This window comes from Harpia harpyja, chromosome 3 (genome assembly GCF_026419915.1).
Source record: "Harpia harpyja isolate bHarHar1 chromosome 3, bHarHar1 primary haplotype, whole genome shotgun sequence".
Classification (NCBI taxonomy): domain Eukaryota; kingdom Metazoa; phylum Chordata; class Aves; order Accipitriformes; family Accipitridae; genus Harpia; species Harpia harpyja.
In genome coordinates this window covers 21216025-21237931 of record NC_068942.1, presented here as the reverse complement: position 1 = coordinate 21237931, position 21907 = coordinate 21216025, and positions in this window count along the sequence as shown.

Below are 21907 nucleotides of genomic sequence, written 5' to 3'. Positions count from 1 at the left end.
CTTACTGCTTGACCCAATCACTTTCCCCAGCAGTGCTTACTTAATATCATACTTTCTTTCCTCTTCCTTTCTGACATAAGAGGCTCTTATACAGTTTTCCTAGTCCTTTTACATCTATTTTTTCAGCATCTAAGTGTCAAAGTGGATAAAGTGAAGCAGGCAACCTTTATTTTGAAAACATATTCTGCAATACCACAGTCACAATTACACTTGCATCTCTTCGGTGCTGGATCAAGGAGCCCCTATCATTCATCATCTCTTGCATACCCCATCCTGTAATAACACTACCCTCTGCGTGTACTTATACAGAAACACATCAGGAAACTGGGTGATCAGACACAAGTGCAGCAATGAATGCTCAAGGACAGTTAGGGTTTGTTTCTGCCAACCTATTTGGCGCTTGTGCCAAATACCTCACCACAGCCTGAGATGTGATGAAGCTGAATGTTTTGGAGAACACTGAGGAGGTTGCCAACATTACCCTTAAAATTAAAACAGTGCATTAAATATTACTTTTAATTTTCTGATTCTGAGAAAAGTCATTTATGCAGGATAAGCTTTATGACTGTAATAGATTTTTTTTTAAATTGGCACTTTCACTGTACTTTATTTTTTCAGACATATCTGCCACATTGTAGGGAACACGAATTGATATGGTGCATAGAACTACAGCAAGGTACCAGGGTTGTTTCCATTTGTAATATTAGCGTACTAAAAATATCTACACTATTTCAGTCCTGTCACTGTAATATTTGACAATTTGAGATTTTATAGTCATAGCATACTAGTTTTTAATTAAGGAGATTAAAAATAAGATTAAATTATGGACATTAAAACCAAGGAAACAAGAACAGTGGAAAACAGTTAATCAAACATAATTCAAAGTGAATCTTCTTTCTGTCATGGCCTAAAGATTATTGCATAGGCAGCAAACTCAAGTGTGTTACAGGGTTTTCAAATAAAAATTACTCTAGACAGACCTGAAAGGTAGAAAGCTGGGTTGTTAAACACTGAAAATGATGCAAACCAGAAAGCAGGAAAAGGTCTCTTGGATAAGTCTGTAAAAAATATTTTTAAATACATCCTGAGGGGAACTGGGAATCATTGCAGAGATTTGCAAGGTAGGTTAGGCTGGTTTATCCTGAAAAATTTAGGCCAGTCTACAGTTTAGGGTAACATGAAGAAAGGTTCAACTATGCATGGCATCTTCCACTGCGAAGAGCCAGGAGCCATCGAATGGAGCTAGTAAAAGCCACATTCGAAACAAACAGAAGGAGGTCGCAGCAGCCTTTGAACTTGTGCAGCTCCTTGACAAGGGGTGTTGCAGATAAGGCACTCGTACATCATCAAGGGAAGGTACGACACATGTTTACTGGACAGATCTACTGAAGATTACAAAGTAGATGACAACGGATCCAGGAAATCTCCTGAGGTGACAGGATAGTTGGAACTGGGAGAGTACAGAGGGTTTTGGGGCAGTACCAACACATGCTTGTCCTGTTCCTGCTCATTCCCAGCATCTGCTTACAGCCACTGCTGGAGCCAGGATAATGGTAAAAGGGGCCCTTGCTCTGAACTGCTAAGGCCAATCTAATGGTTTTATGACTTCAACACAGGTATTATGCATTCGTATCAACCTGCTGGACCCCCGAGCAATCCCCTGCAGTGATTTTGCCAACTGACTTCTAATTGGAATGAATATCCAACAAATTTTAGATTCTGCAGCATCACATGCCTAAATTTTTATTAAAAGAAATTATTATTATTCCAATAGTCACAGATTCAATCTTTAAAAAGATTTTTCTATTCCCCAAAGATTCCTTTTAGAGAACTTTTTTGGATTAAAAAAATACCTCAAAGTGAAGGTCTTTCTTTAAGTAAATAAAAAATTTTAAAGAGATGAGGAGTATCATGTGTTTTAAAAATTACCAGCTTGGTGTGTTAAATAACAAATACATAATACAAGAATAGATCTTTTTCTGTTCCCAGTTGTTTGAAAGTAATGTAAAAAATGTTTTTAAACAGCCGGATTAAAATACTGCACATTAGTTATTATGCTGTTAGCAGCTGCACTATCCTCTGCAAGCTTAGCTTTTCCAAATGATTAGATCTATATATTCCAGAATCATGCTTTGTTTACTTTTCTATCTAATATCTTTAATTGGCACTCTGAATAGAAGTGCTTTAGGTTCCAACTCAAATAACAGTAGATCCTGAAGCTGTAGCCATAAGCACTTTAATCATGTGCTATATGGAACAAGTTCTAAATATTAAGGAGAATATGAGCTCTACGGGCTAAATAAAAGGCTGGGATCCAGGCAATACTTCTTTGCAAACACAAACTAAATCTCACTCTCTGTGTGACCTTGAGCAAGCTACTTGATCTTTTTGTGCCTTGTCAAGACAATTATTAAAAATTGGACTTCTCTGACTAACAGATGTTACTGTACATCAGCATAGAGAACACTAGAGTAAATGCATTACCGAAAACATTCATGATAATAAAATGATGTGGAACCAAATTTCTTTCATTCCCTGTGATTTGTGTCTTCATAATTCTTACTGCACTCACTGACAAAGCCATTTAAACCATGAGATCACTTGTTTTCCAACAAATTAAGTCCCAATACTTGCCAATCATTCTGCTTCAGAGGTCAAGGAAGATAAAGTCCTCTCTTCCTTGCATAGATCCTTAAGACCTTTATAATTACATCTATTTGCAAGAAGTGCTCACAAAGCTAACAAGTTCCAAATGTTTCCTTTTCTTAACCACATGTTTGTTTCAAATCACATGTTTTTAATCTGTGTAAACTGCCCACTTTTTATCTCAAGTGTATGCCATCTGAGAGATACCATAACTAATACAAGTTAAGCAAATACTTTTGAATGGCCTACCGACACAGACTATCAAGCAAGAGGAAAAAACACTAATTTCTCATGAGCAGGTTAAGAAACCTGTAGCACCAGTAAGTAAAATACTAATTATAGAAGAGTATCATTATTAAAGCTTCTTACTTAAAATAGGCCTAGCCATGATTAAGACTGAATACACCATGGTAATAGGTTTGAATACCTTGGAGTTAAAATCACATTTACCTAAACAGTATAGGATCATTACATGCCATCTCAAAGTGATCATTCAAAGGTTAAATGCTTATTCAAAGCTCATCTTAAATTCTAGCTGTAGTGAAGAGAGGGAGGGAAACCCTTCCGAGGGTGGGACATCCCACCCTAGACCAGCTGTTTAAAAAGAGCAAGGTGAAACACAGCAGTGCCTGTCTCAGTGATAGAGGCAGTCTAGACTAAACTCCTAGCTGAGTTTCCCACTTGAACACCTAAATTCCGGTGAGAGAAATCCCAGCCAAAAGTAGGACAATCTTTTTAATGGTGCCAGGCAAAGAGTGTAAAAACAAACCAAAGCCAGCAGGTCTATCTGATAGTGAAATACTTCTAGGTCTCTACTTCTTTTAGGTGCATTGTTTGGTCATTCTTGCCTGGAAGAAAGGGCTTTGCAGCATTTTAAAACTATATGTTTTGTTTTAAATTTATATTAAAATGAATATGCTTTGTAGAATTGTGACATCATAAAAGAATATGGAGAAAGAATATGCTTCAACATGTGTCCAACAGTTCTATTGTAAAAAGGACAGTGTTGAAAGAGACAATGTGCAAAACGGGGTAGAGAAAACATTAAACTTCAAACTCAGGAGAAGCAGAATTCCATAGTGTGACCTCTGGTTGATGCAGATTATTACCATCTAGGTTAATGTCAAAGAAACACCCACTAGAGTTTGAAGACTTAAGATGGCCCCATGAAACTTGCTCTCTCAGTAGACATCATTACAGATTCTGGGCATTATTTTATTTTCATAGCATTGATAAGCCTTTTTTCCTAGAACAGTTAAAATACAAGTGTTTAAACAGGTGTTGGGCTTGGAGAGTTTTGAGGGGATTTTTTGGCTTTCCTCATGGAATAGTTAATAGCAAAATGTTCAATAAAAGTTATCACTTACACTTAGGGCTATTATATGTGAACCTGTGTCTTCCTAAGGGTATACTACAGGTTGTTTAACAATTAGGGTTTGAAAAATGAGTCCAGGTAAAATAGGGATAAACCAGAGTCTCTCTGGTGTCTCAGACTGATTCCAGAAGGTCACCCAACAGCAGCAATGGTGTATTTATTTACATGTTAAATTTATGGCATCTTGTCATATCACAGCAATAACCTATTTCATATCAAATGGAATCTGAAGAGATTTTGGCAAGGAAACAACATGAGATCCTCAGGACATGTAACCTGGCATGGTTCTAGTGGCATACATTCTTCCAATGAATTCATGGGGACTGGAACTAGCTGCAGAGCTGGGAAGGAAAGATAAAACGGTGATTATAAAACATCTTTGAGTAACATTGTTGGAATTATGCTTCTAGTCTGAGTCTGGTGTGAACTCTAATGAGGTTTCCCAAAGAAAGTAGGAAATAATTTCTTTTCCACTCCTGTTGAAATAGCTTCAGCAATTTTGCACTTGGCTCTTGCTGCAATGTCACGAGTTTCTATTCTTATCTGATTCTTAGAGACATTAAAAACCTAACAATGCCAAGTGCTTGAAAGATGTCTTCACAAGACAGATTCTGGCACATAGCATTGTCAAGGCTGTCTGGTCTCTCAGCCATTTCTATGCAGTGAATGAAATACTGACATGTAAAGATATCAATCCGAGAAGCATTTTTCCACTTTTAGGTTAAAAGAGCCTTACAATCAAACCCTGCTGTATGTCAATATCGCACAGGCAGCTGTCATTACAACCAGCTCTGTCCAGCTTTATTACTGTGATCAGAGCTTGATATGAAACCTGAAGCCTTTTGCCATACCTCTCAAGAAAAGAAAAGAGAAAAAAAACCAGCCAAAAAAATTACTTAGGTTTCTCAAAGATATAATTGCAGAGTAATGCTAGTCAGCAGGTTTCTAATGAATCTTATCTGCAATTAATCAGTTCCCTCTGAGGCAAAACAAGTCTTCAGACTGTAACAGTAACATTGCTGACTAGAGGAAGAGTTGGTTTTGGGGGGGCTTTAAGACAGTAGGAGTAGAAAACTGTAGGGACTGTTCCTATGGAATGCCATCACCTTGCTGGTACATGGAACTACAACATATGCTTCTTTCCTGTACAGAGAAGTCCCAACTTAAATATAACATTTTTTCCTTTGAGAAGGAAGCTACTAGAAGGCAGCTTCCACCAAGTGATGGGACCTCTCCTCAACAATCTCCTCCTGGCCCTGGCCAAACTGGCCCCCCAGGTCCACTGGAGGAGGGTATGTGACAGCAAGGATCCCAGCAGCTCAGGGGAGTGGGGGGGGCATGACATGTGCACTCCCTCCTCCACCCCATTTCTGAGTAGAGCCCTGCACACCAGGCAGCTTCCACCAGTTCCCTGGGCACTTGGTGTCCCCCACCCTATCCCTTAGCCATCTCTTTCCCAACCCTCACACCATGTCCTTTCAGTTTTCATCAGTTCTCCTCCTGACTTAATTCTTCTTCTTGTGTTTCCTGTTTCTTTGGCCCCTTCCCAATTGGTGAAGACTTGACACTGGTTAGGGCTGGGCATTAGTCCTAAAAGGAAAAGGACAAAATAACCACCATCTTGTTGCTCCAGTGGTTACAGATGCCCTTCTAACTTTCAGCCCACATGTATCTGCATCAGTTTGCAGCCCTGTGCCTTCCTTCCAGAGTTAGGTAAGACTAAGTAGTTCCCAATTGTGTTTATTCTCTGTTGTCCTAACCCACAAAATATATTTACAAACTATTCACATCCCTTCTCAACCTTCAACAGTCAGGCTAAATACCAAATTTTTTGAGTCTGCCCTCCTAAATCAGGCTTCCTCTTCCACCATTCTCTCCACCTGTACCAGTTTGAATCTTTTTTGTGTTTTTTAACACAGGCAGATAAAATTATGTAAGAATTTGGCTAAGGTCATATTCATACCACACAGAAAAATTCCTCTTTTATTTAATGCCTCTGCTAGCAATACTTCTCCTGAGATTTATATTTACTTTTTTCCCAGCTGTGCCACATCCTTGGCTCAGTCAGAAACCTTTGTCTTTCCCTGCTTTCAACTGCAGCTTCCTGCTTCACATAAAATTTAAGAGAAGCTATGGCAATGAATTGAAATGTGTTTAATAACTTCTTGTTTCACTTAATTTAGTCACAATGAAGATTAAATGTTATTTATAGTGCTATTTTAGTTGTTTAGATTAGAAGAATTTCTTATTCTTGAAATTCCAATAACTCAAAAATTATGCCAACAATTATAAACCAAAAGCAGGGTGAAGAGCAGGCATCTGTGCCAGGGTCTGGGGCTGCAGTTCCAGAAGCTTCAGCTTTGCTACTGTCAGCTTCAAAGCCTGACTACAGTTTCAAAGTTGTCATCATCTCACTGCAAAAAATTAAGGCTATTTTAAGAGGTTCCCCAGCTGTTTATAGGGATTCAGATCTCAGCACAGTCAATTCAAAGGTGGGAGCACATGTCTGAGGACATCTTTGGACTCCTCGTATGTGTGTTGGGCTATCCCTCAGTGCAAGTTCAGCATCCTGTAGAGCCTGAGAATTATCATGGAATTAGCAATGACTTGAGCACAGAAAGCCACAGTCACACTAACCTAACTCTGCCATGATAGCTGAAACATAAGTTTCTTTGTTTTTTCCTATTCCTTGAAAAGGTCATGGCAAAATGACTGATTTATAGATAGATAAGCTTTCTTCAGCTGTTGCTGAACCCCTGTCTCCTCCTATGCTTGATATGGCCAGTTAAGCCAGCATCGTGGCTGTGAAGCATCAGTACAGCAGCAAAGCCAGGGATCAAGGCCTTTCATAGATTATGAGGCCAGATAGATTATCTGATTTCCTTTATAATAGAGTCAATAAAAGTCCTCAAATCTATATATCTTGCAGTTGAAATAGCTTTATCAGTGTTATTTAACTCTTCCAGAAAATGCGTTATTTCCTCTATTATTTTACTGACTTGCTTTACTGATCACTGGAGTGTGTGCACATTATGAAGCTGGCCTTCCAGGCCATGCTCTCAATTCTGATTTTGCTTTAATTCAATGATTTTCCATTGGATAAAACAACAGAGCCCTGGGAACATGGTCCGGAATCCCAATTCTGCCCTTGGTCCAGGCACAGCCCACAGTGCAGGGCTAGACTCAGGCTCCCTCCTGCCTCCTGCTCTCCACCTCCCATCATGCAAAATGCAGATGACAGCATGTCAGGAGATGACAGTTGCTTTCCTGACCAGATCCAGTACCAGACTGCGTAGAATTTGAATATCAGCGGGAAATGAACTCCTCTCTTGAGTGAGTGAGAGATAGACTCAAGACTAGACATGAGTGGCTAAATGTAACTGTTCAGGCTGTCTGGGTTGGTGTCTAACAAATCTACATGCCTATGGGGTTGTCAGGCAAAAAGTAGGTAGATTGGGTCACAGCTTGGCCTGTTCCAGAATATTTCTGCCTCACTCCACTGTAAGGGTTAATGTGGATACGGGCTGTAATGAGCTGGCCAGCTCCTGACATGAACAGAATCTGATTGATTATATGCATAGTACACTAACTCTCTGCAGATGATAATGGCCATCCACGTATCATGCATTCAGCAATCACCAACATCTTTAATACAGATGTAAACCTTTGTATTGATGCCAGTTAAGCTACAACGAAGAGAGAAAGAATGTCAGAGAACATTCATTTTATTTCAAAGGGTCACTCCCAGCAGTGCAGCATGCCATTTTGTGCTGCCGTTGTTTCTCAGAAACATAATTCCTGGGAATGTACTGTTCCTAGTTTCAGAAGTAGGGACACAATTAAACTGAGAATTACTGCAAACAGATAAAAACCATTGCAGCACAGCTCTCATTCTTTATGTAATAACCCTTTGATTTTGTGATAAGACACCAAAGTGGACATGGCGACCACTGTGCCCCACTAGACCAGTTGTGATGAGTTAGCCATAAAATGAGTTTCGGTAGGTTTTTCTCACCTTCACTTCACAAAATCCATTTTCAGGTATAAGGCCCTGGAGTTTTCAGAGGTTCTGAATAACCTCAGATCCTCCTGGAATCAATGGGAGACACAGGCGGTATCACAAAAGAAATCTGCAGAAGAATAACTCAAGGAGGAATTTGTGCAGGAAATGGAAGAGTTTTAAGAGGTATGGGTGGAAACAAGGATAATATGCAAAGGCAACAAGAAATGTCCCACAGCAAGAGAAAGGAAAGAATGGTGAGATACCTGCATTTCCTAGTTCTCAGTATGGTGATGCCACATAAAAACATGCACGACAGACTAGAAAGGCAGGGGAATGGACAGCAGGGCTACACAGGATGGGTCATAACACAGACATCTGAAATTGCCAAGATAATTAGGTTGAGCTGAAAAGAGAGAGGGGAGCCAGATAATAGATTCAAATGATATGCTTCTTTGCAATATAAGCTGAGATCAGTACTCCGAAGTGCAAGCTCTACATCATATTGATAAATCCTAACTTTGTGTTGAGCACAGCCTACTGCTAGAGATGGCCTCGCAGACCCTGCCCCTGCTCATTGTCAACCTATTTCGCTCTACGCTCAGTTCTTTTCTCCCTTGCGCCAACACAAGCATTCAGGCAGCAACGCACCAAAGAGCTCACCTGGCTGAAAAGTAAGACACAAAACACAGCCATTCCTCACCTGCCTTGGTTTCCTGATCTAATTCAGTAGGAGCCATTACAAATGGTTCTGTCAGCATAGCACAGGAGTCAGCAGGCAGAGACTGGTACAAAGAACAAGCATTCATGGAATGGGGCATGGACAGGTGCAATGAATTACACCCTTAACTTGACATTTGCTGTTTCTGCTTCATATCTGAAAGAGGGCTTGTGGGCCTGAAAGCTTGTCTGTCTTATTTTATCAGTGAGTCTAATAAAAAATAACAGAGAAGGCTCAGAATTAAAATCTGGAGCAAAACCAGCTCTATTTTGTAACTAAAATAGTTGCTTCCTTAAATAATTAGTTTCACAAAGTTACCTCTGCTTCATCTGCGTGGTTCTGTAGACTATAAGCCAAGTTTTGCAGCAGTTAGAATTAAATCACAGAAATGGGATTGGTCAGAAAACAAATGACAAAGTAGAATAGCTTAAAGGTCAAAGCCCCAAAGAGCTAAGTATTCTTTGAGGAACATTTCCATCCCCTGATGTAGATGGGTGTAACGCTCAGACTTAAAGTCATTGGTAGGAGTGGCTGATTGCATCAGGTGCATGAATATGGTCCTCGAGAGGCCCAAGTATCCCATGACATCAAATTAAATAAATGGGAGGCATGCTTTCTCTTTCACTCTCCGCCTGGTATTTCTTGATTACTTCCTCTCCCTCTCTACCCTCCACCAAATGTGTAAGTCACTTACTTTTCATGTCAAAATGTCCAACAGGGCTGCTTATCATTCCAAGACCAGCTCACACAATATGATGTGCCATCTCAAATAACATGACAGATATTTAGCAGATTCACATTCGCTTACACTGTATTTAGGCAACATCTTCACAGGGGTCATTTAACACTGGGACAAGTGAGATGTTCTTAGGTGTCTGTATTATATGAAGGAGGGGAAACATATTTGGCACCATTATTTTTATACATATGTCATTCTGACAGATCTATGTATTCTGATGATAATTAACAGTCGTGTGTCCAGAAGACAAAGCAGCTACCAATTCAGTTTGTTCAGCAGTTCTTGCTGTATTAAGACAATAAGAAAAAAGAGAAGTGAAAAAAAAATTCCACATGCTGGAAAACAACAGCCCAGGACTCCAGAAAGACAAAGGAATTCAAGTTCACTTAATGTATAAGCAATTCACCTCAGTTTACATTAGGAATTAACCTCACTTCTTCCCATAAAGTAAAAAGGATGCAAACAGAAAAGTATACCTGATGAACGTATCAAGAACTGTCAAACTTTCCACACGTGGAAGTCAGGAGCTCAATTTAATTGGCAAAACACAATTAAGAAAGAAAACAGATGTAAAGACTTAGTGGACTTCTCTATTTGTATAGCTAATTCCTGTGTCTGGAAACACCTTGCAAAAACTATTTGGCCTCAAAGTGTCACATGCACAAATCAGAATTAAGTAGCCCTTCTGTCCCAATGATGTTGTTTCAGGAGACTAAGCTTCAGCATTTCAACTGCTCAGTAAATAAATTTGTCTGACTTCTTCTAGAGCAGATTACTGAAAATAAGATCAGTTGCTCCTTTTTTTTTTATATAAAACTACTATGGGAATTTCAGCCCTCTGTGTTTCCTCCTCAGGAAAGTGTCCCACTCAAACCTGGAATTCTGGCATGGCTTCAGTTGCCTGTATCTCAGTCCAGACCCTCATCCCTTCCACTCAAGTGAAGACAGATACAGCCTTCCTACAGCCACAAAGTTAATGCAGAAATCAGCTGAACACAGTCATCAGGAACACATATAGCACTCATATATAAGAAAACAGTGCTGGTGAACTTCCCTTTTTCTCCTGCTTCAGAATTAATCACACAGAAACTGATGACAATACTGCCCCTGCTGCTGCTGACAGTTCAGTGTGGTTACCCAAACCCAGCTTCATCTGGTCAGATGCAGACATCTATATGGAAACTCGTTGTCCAAGGTAGGTTTTCTAGACAATGGTGAAAAATCAGCATTTCTTGGGCAAAACCTATCTTGTAGGATAAACATCTAAAATAGGGAATTATTTGTATGACCTTAGTTGTCTCCTTCTCTTGACCTTGAGTGACTAGTTGAGATGCAGAAATCTAGAACAAGCTAAAAATAAAATGTAGACACCTTCAGGGCTTGGGATCCCAGCCAGTGACAGATTTTCTTGGAGCTCACACTGTTATTTTTCAGTGGCAATTCTGCCCTCCCCAAAACAGTGGGTAGCAGAACCCACACTGAGGTCTCTAACATTACAGTGAGGTGGAAGCTTGTTCCTCTGCTCTGCCATATCTCAGAGCATCAGTGGAGAGCTCCTTTGCTTACTGCAGGATTTGTTGAGCATCTCTTGTGGATCATTTTCAGCGCTACATGCTAAAAATGCAAGCCCAAATACAGCCGCTGAGCACCAGTATGATATCTTACTCTAACAGCTGTCCTCACCACCACAACTTTCTTGGCTAAACAGAAGGAAGAAATGCCCACAACCAAGAGACCTTAGACAGAATTTAGACACTAACATCCAAAATTGCAGCATGTAGTGCCTTTTACCAGCCGAAAATATGCTTACTTCTCCCCTGAAGTCACATGCCTAAAATCCATAGTTCCCTCTGCCCTTCAAACTTCATTTCGGGATAACCACTGGGAAACACACCAGGATGAACTGCCTGAACAGCTCAACACCTCCCTGAGGCCTGAACCTTGTTCAGATCCACAAACCAAGCACTCTCTGTCAGTCTCTCCTGAGACACTCAATACAGCAAGTGCTCTCAGAAACACTCAAAATGCAGCAGCAGCTGCCATCCTTTTTCAAAACAGCTCAGTTTAACCAACATCATTTCCGCTCCCTCTCTTGCTGCCAGCTATGGAGACCTACCCTTCCCTTTCACCAGCTCTGGCATTCATTTGACCCCTTAGAAAGTGAATTTAGCTCACTAAACTGGCAGAAATCTAACCCAACAAAACAAACAAAACAAATCAAGAAAAAGTGAATAGTTTTCACCACTTTAGTGAGCTAATGGTTCAGACACATCCCAGAGATGACAGAAGGGAGACAAATGGAGCATGTGTCCAGGAACAGGCCTGCCCCTTTCACCAGCAGCAAGTTCGTGGGCTGACTCAGCTGCCTCGTGAAACCTCACCCACAGGAGAGGAGAAAGCCTGTTGGAGAGGCCAGATACACTAAAGAGGACTAGGGGAGAGAGAGTGAGCTCTTTCCAGTCCAGCCACAGTGCTGGAGGGCCCAAGCTGCTAGAAAAGGAGGGCTAGGTAAGACTGCCTTCTCAGAGGAGTATTGTTGACACCATCTGGCTTCAAGTTTGGTCACTCATCAGCTCAGAAACGGAAGGAAAGGCAGGAAAGGCAAGGGAGGTTGTGAAAACCTATCAGATCCTGGAGAAAGGGTACTGCTGGACTAGTCGTGCCTTTGAAAGGGTAATGCTACGGTTGGCTGTGAGCACAAAAAATGTGTCCTATAATAAGAAAATTAAGGAACAATCACATCAAAGTTTACTACAGCAACTGAGGACATTAAGGACTGAGCTGAAAGAAAAGCCGATCTAATACAGTAAAACTGGATGACTTGCAACATTTTCTGGTCAGTATATACAATTGAGAAACATCAGAGAGTGAGAAGTCTGGGTTGACAAAGCTAGTAAATAATTTGTCAAAGAGAAGAACCTGCCCCATGTTAAATCTATGTATGGATATAATTGACCACATTTCATCTTAGGAGAAAAGAAAAGTTGTGGCCAACTTCAAAGGAAACTGAACAAAAGCATCTCTAATGATTAATGAATTAGCATCGTTGAGTAAATGAGCTATTCTGAATGCTTGCCCAGAGGCAGTCATGGGAAAGTTTCCAGAACTATTGTCATTTTTCCTGGAACTCATTGACTTTAAGGACTCCACAGCTGCAAGAATTGTGTGAGCATTTCAAGACTGTCAATTTCACCACTGATTTTCTGAAAAATTCTTCCTGAACTGAATTTTATTGGTTTCAGCTGGGGAATTCATTGCACCGAGCCAGGAAATGCCACATGCCTCCTAAGCTACTGCTCTATTCTTCTTGCACTGATACTATCAGAGACTCAAATTCACTGCAGGGAGAACACTGGGGGCCAAATTTGCCCTCTGATGTATGCACGCAGCTCCCATAGAGCTAATGCAGAATTTTTTCGCCTTTGATGCCTCTTATAAAATGCAGTTTAAAGAAGCCTGGAAGTATTGCATTAGAACAGGGAGTTCACACTATTGGTGGTCCCCATTGTCATTAACACAGTCAGTGGCATTCCAGTGAAAAACACAGAACAACTCTTTTGTTTGTTTGTTTTATAAGCAGATCTTTCAGGGTGGGATCTGGCTTGCTCAAATCCCGCCAAAGATGGAACTTCAGCGTCTAAAACCCACGTACACCAACAGTGATCTACTTTGCCTGCTTTCCAGAACTGCCTAACCTTTCAGGCGCCTGAATTCATCAGGCACTTCCCTCCTCTGACTGCAGACTCCCCAGGCAACTAATTTACAGTTACATGTTCAGCAGAGCCAACTGAGCAGACTCCCAAAAGGAGTTAGAAAGGGTGTCTCACTCCCCTTCCCTCCTCTCTTACTCCCAGACATGCAATGCCATCCCTTCTCTTGTGCTAGCTGCGATGCTCATGGGGCCCTTGCTGTGGCGATTTAACTCACTACACAGCAGAAAATCATCCACTTTGCTGGGCTTGTTTTCTGCCACTTCAGTGAGTTGAAGCAGCTCCCAGCAGTCTCAGTCCCACAGCCAGCCCAAGGTAAGTGGTTTGGACATGCAGGAGTGGGAGTGGGACCACTTTTCTGGTAGTGCTTTTGTCTCATGAAACCAGTTGCTCAGTTGCCAGTCTGTGTTCAGAAGCTCCATTTCCGGGGAGAGAGGAGCTCACTCCAGCTGAGATATCTGCTGCAACCTGTAAGCAGGAAACTACCCAGGATCTACCTCTAGCCCCAGAAAAATCTGAAAAATTAAGTAAGGCCAATGCTACAGTTAATGTCAGTCACTAACTCTTGGAAAACCTCCATCAGGCAATTTAGTTCAGTTGGCTTAGCTTTTCCTTTGATATACAGTTTAGATTTTTTTCTATGAAGTCTAATGAAGAAAAACAAATTAGAGTGAATCATTAAAGTAAATTAAATACATATAAACATAATTTCACATTGAAGGAAACATAAGCAAAGACACGTAACTTGGAGCAGAACTGAAATCCACACCCGTCCGCTGTACTCAGCTCACCTCTGCCTTCCCCCACAAGCACACACCCTGGGTGTGCTGCTCTGCAGAAGCGCCTCGGTCCTGTGTCCAGACTCCCATTTTCAGTAGAGCCAGGGAGCTTTGATCACAGCTCCTTCCTGAATGCATTCTTGTGTGCTGGAGCAGCCATGTGAGGGCCCTTGATGGGACTGAATGCTGAGAGCAGCAACAGAAATTCATTTAGTTTGATGTGACGAAACTGCTCCTCAAACAAATGCTCCATGGTGGTCCCATGGTAGGAACATGTGCAGAAGGCCTTGCCGAAGTAATAATACTGAAGTAATTTCATGCCCCCACCCACTTCCAGGCCTTTCATTAATACAGACCCTGGAAAATTGTCATCCTCAACTGGTATAAATGGATGCAGCTTCTCTGACTTCAGTGAAGCCATGTTAATTTACCTTTCAAATTTGCTGAGGATCTGGTCTTCATGGTCTTACAGTAAACCAGCTTAAGGAGCTTTATTCTGAGTCCTATTTATAAATAAAACTTGTTTTTCAGAAGTTCAACCTTCCTCAAGTCACAAAAATGCTTGCTTTTTTCTAGTCTGTGATTAGAGAACAGACCTACAGACTATCTGTATTTATAAATATCAAAATATTTAAACTTTCTTGTTTCCCAAAATTAGGGACCAAGTTCTGTAGGAGACATCCTGTAAAAGTATTCTTTCCCAGATCTACAGCTAGCCTTCAGGCTTGAATACCTACAAATCTGATATCCATAAATTAGAGAAGCAACATTAACACCTAAAGCAAGGAAATCAATGGGTGAACTTTTACATTACTTTCTGAAGTGCTATTACATTGCACACATTAAGTCAAGTTCTTATGAGCTCATTTGTTAAACGAACAGCTCCATCACTTGCATAACTGCCATCAGTAACCTCTCCTTCATTGCCACATACATACAAACCTCATTCTTGGCAGTCTACTAAACCATTGGCAGCATTTCTCAACAGGTCCAGCAATTTTTCAGGCACAGAGAGGGTCTAGATCCCCATGGCCACCACTGATACAGAAGAAGAGAGGATACAGCAGGCTCCTCTGATGTCAAAAGAGAGTGGCAGTGAATCCACCAGGTGCAGTCTTGAGCAGGACTCACAGATGAGTTTAGACTTGATTTGGGTGGTATGATCTCTAAAAGCACTCAGAATGCAACAGAAAAAGTTACAAAGAGCTTGATGGGACATGTAGGCTGAGATTGCAAACAGCTTCACCTCTTTGCAAGGGGCCAGTATAATCCCATATCTTACTTGCAAATCCAGTATTTGAACAATCGCCTGAAATTCTGAAATTGATGCAGAACATTAAACCCGTTAAGCTGTTTAAGTCTGATGGGATGCATTAGGTGGGGCCAGTTCTCTAGTAACTGGATATTAACTGAAATATATTGAAACAGTGTTTAACAGCTATTTTATTTAATGAAGTACAATCACAACCAGGTTTGCCATTTTTCTGACGCCAGTGGAAAAAATGAGAGCGTTAGGGAATTTCATTGCCTGCCTAGAACACGACATTTCACACTGGAGCAGGATGGAAATCATGCAGATCACTGCCAAGCATGCGGGTTTGTTCTTATAAGATCTCTCAGACTCATACTAATTTTAGAATGAAGAAAAACCCTGCTTCAAACTACTCTGCAATACAAAATTTCCAGTGAGAAACTTCTACTCTCTTCTTTTATATTCATATACGCTATCAAGTTCCTCACTACTACACTGTCAAGTTCTCTAAGCATCAGCATACTGTGAAAGAGACTGGGAACAAACCACAAAAAAAACCCCCAAACAAACAAACCAGTTTTACTAAAATAAAGCTGATTTTTTTTTTCCTGTGAGCCGACTAACATTTTTAAAAACTAGCATGTTATTTTACTTTAGTAAAGAGGTTTGCCAGAACTGCAAAATTTTGGACAGAAACTTGATTTTTTATTTTGGCCTTCAAATTTCTGGTGAGAAATACTTTCAAAGTCAAACAGTTTTAGGCTTGTGTTTTGACCTCTTCTGCATGCTTTCTCCCCAGTGGCCTACCATCTCAATATCCTCCCTCACATCCTAAGCTTCCTAGTAACAAAGAATATCTTTGCACACTGGCTTGCTGACATAATGAGCAGAGTTTTAAACCAGAACTGGTAGAGACTAGAATTTGAAATTCTCAAGGTAGGGTTAAACAAGGGCAGCCTGCAGGAGAGGCTTGAAATCATAAAAGATAAAGTTACACTAAGGTTACAGAAGGCCAAAGAGAGGATGGTGGTCACTGAACCGTATCTTTTCCATGAACAAAGGGGAAAAAGAGCATTGAGCCCAAAGTCTTATACTAAGATCAGAATTATGACTTCATTGACACGGCAGAATTAGTTGGACAATATATAGAATTGGCATATTTATAGGCAGTTACAGTTCATTCAAGCAGGAGGGACAGGAAAAGTCTTACATATTAAGCACACATACACCTTCTCTGAGGTCCAAACAGAGGAAGACCTGCTGCTTTAAGGTCTTTGGACAATGTTAGAAGGGGTACAGGACTATTGGGGCTGTCTTGGATTAGAGCACAGCATAAGATCACTTGGGAAATCCACATGGCAAAGCTTGTGATGATCGTAATCAAAATTACCTTAACTGTATAATTTGGTGTTTGGTAAAATCTGTTAAGATTTTCATTTCCCAACCTTTAGTTGAAAAAGGAATATTGCAAGGCCTGTCTCATCCAAGTTGGCCAAATACTCAAATACTTTTATAGTCAATGAAGAGAGATAAATACTTGACATGAGTTATTAATCCTAGGCTGATATTGTAGAATGGAGTCAATCACTCCTGGATGTGCCCCTATGTATCCAGTGACTGGAGAGACAGCCTGGACATCTGGCCTGGGTACTTAATGTCTAGATGTCTACGATCTGTGAGCTGACTCCTCCCCAGAAAGTTCTTGGAATGTGTCCATCCTGGGGCAAAAGGAGAGGAATTCTCTGGGCTCCACTCCAAGGAGCAGGGAGGGATGGGGTAAGGAAGATGGAAGTGTAACTGTGACTGTGGATTCTTTAGAAGAGAAAGAGGCAAAGAGCAAAAAGGACAATGGACTTCAGGAAAAGAGCCATCAAGAAATGCCATTTTAACAGGTCAGAGGGAAAAAAAGAGTCCAGGAGAACTGGCAGTTCTTTAAAGAAGGAATGATGAGCGCACTGTCAAAAAGCAGTAATTCTTCCAGTCCATGTCTCACTGTCAGATAGCGGCACAGCACTTTGCAAAAGATGTGAGCCTCCTGTGGGGAGTCTGGAGAATATGTCTAGAAATATGAAGAAAATTTGGAATTACTGAAGGACCTCAAGCTATTTAAGTCTAGAAAAAACCAGACTGATTTGCAAAAAGATGATGGTACTTTAAAGATAAAGTAGTGCAAAGTGAATGGGATTAACCAGTTAGCATTAACATGGTTCATTTCAAATTGGTCAAGAATGTTCTGAATTTACAGCAAAAGAGGTTTAGTTTAGACATTAGAGAATTCTTTCTCTGGCAAGACTAGGGAGGTAGTGCAGTGGAAATTCAACAGTCCCAATCCATTAACAAAGAGTTTTAAGAACAGCTTTAATCCATGCCTGCAATAAATGTTGTAGATAATTGCCTTGAGTAAGTGGTGGAGTAGATGAGCTCTCTCAGTCATTTCCTACAGCAGACTATTACTCCATGATTCAGGCAGGCTAATTTTAGCCTAGAGATGCTAGTTCCTCTTGGCTCTCTCCATAGTCAGCAGAGAACAGCTCCTTTAGATGCAGATTGAGAACAGGACTATCCTCACTGGTCTAACTAACATGAATAGCCCCAACAGTTCCCAAAATCTGAGTACGCCCATCCTGGTCCCCTCCCTCCACTACTGCCACAAATAGCTTCATGCTCCTCCCAATACACTTAAGATCTCCCCTTCCTGATGTCTTCAAATGCTAGACCTCAGCCTGTGAATTCCATGTAGATTCACATTCCTTCTCACTGATATCCCTGCCCCTAATTTCCTACTTTTGAACCAGCACAACTTATCAAGAAGTTTTACAAAACATCTCAGACTTCCAGGGGTGTGTATGAGGAATGCCATGGTCTTAATTACAGCCAGGTCCATTATTCAGGAAGTGTGATTACAGTATCACAAGTATCCTTCATCTCCAATCTTTTTAATCAATGCTAAATGATTGGCAGATATTGGCGCTCTCTGCAATATTCCCTCAGGTTTGAAAAGTAGCAACAAGTCAGCAGTCATTCTTAAATACTTGCACAAGAAAACATGTGATCTCTTTGCCTTCCAAAAAAAACCTCTGAGCCTCTTCTGAATTAGCTATAGATTAGTAGGGCACATTGCCCAATAGTAAAAACAAAACGAAAACATAATCCCTGACAGACAGAGGTCAACAATAACAACAGGCCCACCGACAGTCTCAGGTTTCTGCCATTGATAGGTTTCAGCTTTCCCCATACAGGTTTCTTGCAGGTTCAGTGACCACAGAACATGCCCTTGAGCCACCCACTTTCCTAAGAATAGGCTGGCTGCAAAGCATTTTGCCTAGTCCTCTTGTGTGCAGATGCTTCAGTCTCTATTGCATGTGCAGGACTAACTGACAAGTGACAGGGATCATTCAGGGTAAGACCACAGGCACTGCACGAATCTCAGATGCATGTGTGCAACCCCCATCGCTTCTCCCAGAAACAAGGAAAAAGCCCACTGTGGCCACCTGGTCATTTCATAAATTGCTTTTACTTGTTAAGAAGCTCTTGGGAACCCCTTGCTCAAACAACCCTCAGTTTAGAAATCAAGATTGTATCTAAAGCCTCATGAGATAAAGCATAGCACAAGGTGATCCAAAGAAACATGCAGGTTTCAAAATTATCAGAAGAGTTAACATTTAAATCAAAAGTACTACTCAGCCTTTAATATCAGTCTTCTAACTCCAATGTTATTCAGCTTAAGGTCCTCTCTATCATTCGCTTCTGTGTTATAAACTACCCTGCTGGGAGTCCCTAGGTGAGTGCAGCAGATGAAGTGGTAAGACAAGGCCACAGACTGGTATTGACACAAGACAGAATAGCACCAGTACTGAATCCAGCTAATTTGCCATTACGTTCCCACTAGTCTGCTGGAGGACAAGAAGGGTTCTGAATATACTAGTGGGGCTGTAATGATTTGGAAGGAAGCAAAAAGGATGTTTGAATGATCAGAGAGGTCCACAGGTCACGAGTTCTTCCTTGGGAGATACTAAGCAGTATCAAGCCAAGGCAGACCACCGGACTGAAGTGATGCTGGCGGGAGAGACTTGAGGCTTGGCAGAGGGACTCAGCTATTCAAGAACTGTGAAGGGAGCAGAGTGAATGAGCAGCTACAAACTCAGCCACATTAAGAACACTAATTCTGAGTAAGATACCATGCAAAGTTAAAACAGCATACTTGCACACAATCAGACAACCCTACTACGCCATAAAGAAAGGAAAAAAGAGCCTGAAAATGGCAGAGAGAACACGTGCATTGCTCTGTGTAAAGAGCAGAATGAAAGACAGGAGTGATGGTTTGCTGAAAGTAATCAGACAGTGGCCAGAGAGAAGGAACTTCCCAAGAGAGAAAAGTGGAGCAGCACTTGGTGAGGAGAAGGTACACGCAATGGCCATTTTTATAAATGCCAAAACTAAGGGTCAAATACAGAAGTGAGGTCAAGACACAAGAGATTAATGACACTGTCATTATAAACCCCCAGCTGGAAATGGGAGACTGTTCAGGAAAAAAGTAAGAGCAGCAAATAGGTACAAAACATACTAAGAAAAGTAAACAAACCAGCATATGTCATTCAACAGACACACCTAGTTTATTTTTCTGCTCATTGAATTGAACTCCTTTAAACAAGTTAAAATTATGATAAATACTAAGACCCATTCTGCCTAAGAAAACCAACAATGTATTAACATAAGCCATGCCAAAAGACTACTGAATGCTCCATAGGAATGCTATTGAATAAGAATGAATAAGAAATATTGAATGCGCAGAGATTATTATCTTGATGATGCCTCCATTATTCATGTCATGACCAGAGCTGAACATCCCTATAGACTAGCCCTGCATACCTCCCAGCAAACTTCTGTTTCTTTCCTATTCCAAATTGTGAATTTTTGTCTCAGTGTTTTAACAATGTTTATCCATGAAGGACAGATGACACATCTTGCTGAGGTATATGATCAGCCATTCAGTCTTCTGTAAATACTCATCATATTTATGTAATTATAACAAAATTGTTTTGGGGCATTTTCAGGTGCTGGTCTACAGTTTTCCACACATAAATTTTGGATACAAATAGCAGCAGAATCCAACACTGTACCAGCATTTTCAGTAGTCCATAGTCATCAAACTGCCAACCCTACTGCACCAGCAATGCCACCTGTAACTTAAGATGCAGACGTAAATAAACAATGGCGTAAAAGTAGTCTGACAGTTTGTTTCTGAATATGAATGCTACAGAGCAAATCATTGCAGTCCCTTTTCTGAGGTGATTTGGACTTGTAAGGAACAAATTTCTCATGAGTTCTCAGAAAGTATGCAGACAACTCAATGTTAGCCAAAGCTCCAACACAAAGGTAGGCTGAAGCACAGGAAGAGAAGTGTAATAGTAGCAATATATAATTTATTCCAATATCCTAGTTACACTTGTATCTGCTTTCATCTCTACCCAGATATTTTCCTGCACCTTATAAAGAAATGTCAAGCACATTCCTAATCTGGTGTTGAGTGTAATCCGACATTTGGAAAAGTTTGGTAACTAGAAGGTGAGGTCACATACACCCCTGAGAGAATCTGGATACTTCAAAGGATGGAGCTACCAAGCAAGCAGAAATTATTTTTGCAACTTGCACCACAATACCAAGGTCACATCTTTCTCCGTTAATACTGGATGGAAAATAATCTTTATTCAAATACAAATCCTCAAAGACAGGCAGCCAGAGGTCCACAGTAGATAGCAGGGACTTTTCACTTAGCACCCAAAAACATGAGAAAAAAAACCCAACCAAACCCACATACATTTCTAAAAGAGGAGGAAGAGAGGTTCTCCATACAATGCCCCAAATAACGCTCAACATAGGAGGGGAAGAATGGCTGTTTATGATGGCAGAACAGCCCAGCTCCTTCCAGTGGGACCACAAAAATTCCAGTAGATCCAAAGTCTTTCCCTGGTTCCCCCTCGCCATGGCCATGCCTGACCAGCAATAGTGCTGTGGTCCTCACCTTTAAATTATCACCAGGTTCCTGCTCTCCCTTCCCTGAATACAGGCTCCTGCCTCTCTCCCTCAGCACCCTGGCATGGGAACTTCACATACGTTAGTTTTCAGTCTGGCCAGCACTTTCCACACGCACCTCATGCTCTTCCTTGGTAGCACCTCACAGCACCATGGGCCTTCCTTAGCCCCTTTCCCACCGGAGGCCAGCTCTGCACAGACTCCCTTAGCCATTCTTACCCGTCCCTGTCTTCTGGCCCTTTGTGAAAGATCCCTATCCCACTTGATGAGAGTAAATCATTGAGTCATCACCATTTCTAGCCTGTCCTTTAGTAGAGATCAGTTCATCTGCCCCTGCACTTCCACAGCTTCATCTCCATTCCCGTCTTCCCTGCTCACTATTTCTTTTGTGCAGCAGGCAGCTTGAAACGTCATTTTTACCCCCTGGCAGACAAGACAGCATGCTTTGAAGATTTTCCCTCCATCATACTTAATCCAAATCCTTTAGCCTTCTAGGGATGAGTTGGTTTTGTGGGTAATTTGAGTAATAAGAGCACAAACATAATTGTCAACTGAGCCAAGCTGTTCCTAGCTTTCCTCAGTAAAATTCTTGTCCTAAATCACAGCTCCCTGTGTTTTCGGAGCTAATTGCCCACCCTCTGGCCCTGCCTTA